The sequence below is a fragment of the Jatropha curcas genome, chromosome 4 (assembly GCF_041381405.1).
Source record: "Jatropha curcas cultivar XTBG-Jc1 chromosome 4, XTBG_Jcur_1.0, whole genome shotgun sequence".
Classification (NCBI taxonomy): domain Eukaryota; kingdom Viridiplantae; phylum Streptophyta; class Magnoliopsida; order Malpighiales; family Euphorbiaceae; genus Jatropha; species Jatropha curcas.
Window position 1 is genome coordinate 20,094,544 of NC_143154.1, and position 4,385 is coordinate 20,098,928.

Consider the following 4,385-nt stretch of genomic DNA (forward strand, 5'->3'; position numbering starts at 1 on the left):
TCTAAATATGACTGTATTGACCGCCCGACTTTCTAAATATTGCGCTGGTTGCCTGTTTTAATTATTTTGCACTGACTACTTATTATGACTAGTCGCACTGTTCGCCTATTTTGGAGAGGTTGCATTGACTGCATGTTTTGACTAAGGGCACTGATTGCCATTTTGGACTGGTTGCACTGGCTGCCTATTCTCTTATTTATTGACCTGAAAGCCACGGTTAGTGAAAAAACATCTATATGCATGATTTATATCGTGTAGTGGATGTCATAGCCATTTTTGAGCTAATTTAGGGTTCTAACTTGGTTTACAAGCTCTTAGGAAAAGGGTAGTGTCTAAGGTGACTACAATTTAGATTGTCTGATAGGTTGTATGGGAATGCCTATTTTCTAAACTTTTGGTGGAAGGTCTAGCATTGCTTTGGGTAAAGCCGAATATGATAAATGCTCAGGTTAATATTTGGTTCTTTTGGTACTTTTGGGAAAAGGTGCTTATGGATGAGGCTTGTGATGGCTGCTTTGGGATGAGACTCAGGGTTGTGCAGTTGAATCTTGCTGATCAGTGAATGGTTTGCATGTGAATGCATGTTTTCTAGATTTCGGGTACAATGTTTGATTTTGCTTCAGGTAGCCAATTTTGAACTGGCTTAGGTGTTTGATTTTTGTTTGGTTGCTTTTTTAGAAAAGGCTAGGTCTTGTAGATGGGTACAACTAAGTATGTCTAGTTGTAGGATAATTGCAGTTGGGCCTGTCTAATGGCTTCATTTAAGCTTGTTTTGATGGGTACAACTGAGTATGTTAAATTTGCATGTGGGTGCTTGTTTTTTGGGTTATGGTGCAATGTCTGGTTTTGCTTTAGGTAAGACTGGATATGAAGGAGGGCACAACTGAGTCTATTTGTTTTTAGGACGGATTTGCAAGTGAATGCCTGTTCTCTGGGTTCTGATGCAATATCTGGTTTTGCCTCAGGTAGCCATTTTTTAATTGGCTTGGGTTTCTAATCTGATTGGTGTGCTTTTAAGAAAGGCTGGGTATTCAAGATGGGTATAACTAAGTCTGTTTGATCTATGAATGGTTTGCATATGAATGCCTGTTTTCTGGATTATGGTGCAAAGTATGGTTTTGCATGCTTTGTAGAGAAGGCTGGGTTTCAAAATATAGAGACCATGAGAGAAGCCGTAGAGTAGGACTGACTTGAGGAATTGAGGGTAGACATAGGGCGACATCAGAGCCAGTTCTCGACCCTATTGTGTTTGAGGACTCTGATGACTTAGAAGACTTTGAAGACATGCATCCAAGGTGATGCATACGGGTTTCCTAGACCTGTAGTGCATTTGATTCATCAGGTTAGATTTTGACTTTTGTCTTTTAACCCATGTCTGATTTTTGGATCTCGAATGGGAGTGGATGGTTCAGCCTATATTTTTATAGAGCTTTCGATATATTCTGATGTATACTATATAGGGATGAACACTTGACGCAGGGAAAGGACAAGGGAGATGATAAATGCCTAAATGATAGGGTTTTCATGATTTTCCTTCTACATGGCTTATATTGTTTTAGAGACATGTAAGAGAGAAATTATTTTGACACATATTATGAAAGCCTTTATGAGATTGCTGCTTTATGCCTTAATTTTTGCCTAAACCCCCTCGCGGGTTTTCAATTTAACATGCGGCCCTAGCTTTTGCCTAAGCCGCTGTTGACGCATGTCTTTATGCCCCCGCCTAACCCGATGAGGATACAAGGACGCGGAATAAGGAATCATGGTTATCCGGAAGTCTTTAAACCAAGGATCGATTTAAACCAATTCAAGGAAGTCTGACCTGCACTAGGGTTGCATCATGCAGCTATAAGGTGCGTGACGGCACTAATAGTTGCATCACGCAACTCCAATTAGGGTGATGTCACCTTGAAAGCCGACAAATAATGGTTTTGCATTCTATTCGGATACGTGGCAACGGTCCAAAAAGTGAGTTGCGTCACGCAGCTCTCGGGTCCGTCACGCAACTGTTAGTTGCGTGACGCAGCTACATTCAATTGCCCTACCCATATAAATACTGCATTTTTATCCTAAACAGGGGACTTTTTTGGGAGAGGCGAATTCTAGGAGAGAAATTTTAAGAAAAGGGATTGACGGCTGAGGTTTTCTACAAAGACTCCATTGAGTTATTTTGAAGAAAATCAGCCTTAGAGATTGATTAAGATTGAAAAGAACAAAAAATCACACAAAAGAGAAAAAGAGAGAAAACAAAAGAAAAAGAAATTTTTACTAAAGCTTGGTAAACAAAGACTTCTGGGACCTTGAAACTTTGCTCCTAAGTCGTTCAGATTGCTCGCAATCCTCAAATCTGAGGGTTAAGTAATTATCTAAACCTTTCTTGGTATTTCTTGGGTTATTAATTTATTATTATCTATTCTGTTGATGTTTGAGTAGCTTAATATTGATTAAATAGTATTCTGTCTATTATTGGACGTTTTTTTGAAGAATATTAAAACAAGTTTTGATAAAAAGAAGACGTAAAAAGGGTTGTTTGAAAGGTAGTTACGGACCAGAGCAATTGTGTCACACAGCTACAAGATGCGTGACGGAACTGTTCATGTCCAAAATACGTTGACATTACCCCGACTAGTTGCGTGACGGAACTGTTCGTGTTTATAATTTTTATCTTGCTTTTATTTTCTTATTTAATATTATAATTTAAATAAACGACTGATTGATTTGAAAGTTTTTCCAGAGTCACGAACAGCTGCGTCACGCAACTATAGGGTCTGTCATGCGACTGTTCTTCCATAGAACAGCTGCGTGACGCAACTGTTCTAAGGTTCTAGGAATAATTTTTATACTTTTAAAAAAAAATAATCTTGTACAATCAAATAAATATTCAATTCTTTTTATAGTTCAAAGGACAATCAATAATAGGCAGATTGCGGTTTAACCAAGTTTAAGCACTTAATATTTTATTATGCATGACTATGGGTTTTTAGGGTTTCCTGGATTTAAATTGGGTAGAATGTATTTTAGGTTCGAATTGTGGCCCACCTTTAACCATAAGGCAAGAGCGGGTCTTTTGATTATTTTAATTTGACTGCTATGGGTTGAATGATTGATGTGGTTTGAATGATTATGAATGCAATGAGTGAATTTATTTGGGACAATTAAATGATTTTCCGCATAGGAGCTCGGTTCAATTTATTCGGGTTGGGTTTGTGTAAATTAGCTATTCTAAATTAAAATAAATTAGAAATTGTAGGTTTAAAGATGCCGGTTTTTTCTGGCGTCGGCTTCCAACGGGCCGACGTACCCAATTCCCTTATCCAAAATCGCACTTGGTGCGCCTGACCAGTCTTTTAAAATAATTGGCCTTAAATAAATTGGGATTAAATGAAGTCACTTTTAATTGGAAACGGTCCCATTGCCGAAAAAATGGGTGGTGACTCAAAATATTTTATAAGACCGATTTATCGGCACCGTACTCAATAACAGGTTTTGTCACCACTTGTTAAAAATAAAGATCATATTTCCAAAAACATCAAAATCGAGCGTTTTTCGGGTCGCTCGGGGGCGGTACGAAAATAGACTGGCGACTTCACTGGGGATAGCAACCACTAATCCCCGGTTATTTTTAATAACTAGATGGTTGCAATTAGGAATTGACTCTAAAAATCTACCTTTTCTAAATAAAAATTGATTAGAAAGCCGGTGGAAAATTCTTTAATCGTCTGTATGTGCTTATTTGCTTTCCTTTATCTTTTTAGGATCTTGCATTCATACCGCATTTCTCTGTTTTCTCACCACTTTCTACCTATAATACCCTTCGATATTTTTGTTAATTTCGAAGGTGGATCCAGCCTAAACCTCGTGTTTTAGGTACATCCACCCGAGAATTAACAAATGTACCAACCGCAAGCCTAGTACCTTTAAAGGTGCGTCAATAGGAGTAGGCCCATAAAAAAGCCCGAATCCTGTTTGCGGAACCCGGACCTTGTAAGCCTAATCGACTAAAGCCCATGCATGTAGTCAAAAACCCTTCGATATTTCTGTTTGCTGTTATTTTGCCGCATTCATTTCCGAGAGTTTGTTTCGTCAATCTCAAAACCCCCTGTTGGTTGTCGAGATTAGACCAAATCCTAGGAAACAGATGTCGGAATTTATACCAACGGAACTCGTGTGTGGGAGAGATAAGGTTGGAAGGCATGCATTTCCTAACTCCCGTTCTCCTTGTATGCTGTAAATTGTTCATATGTTGTGGCATTCATGCACCACGTAATGCTTTTCGTTTTAGCCATGCATTTAGAAGCTAATTTTCAGTATGGACGTTTGACCTTGATTTTGAGACTGGACCCCAAATTCGTTTTGAATAACATAATGCAATCATTTATAGTGAA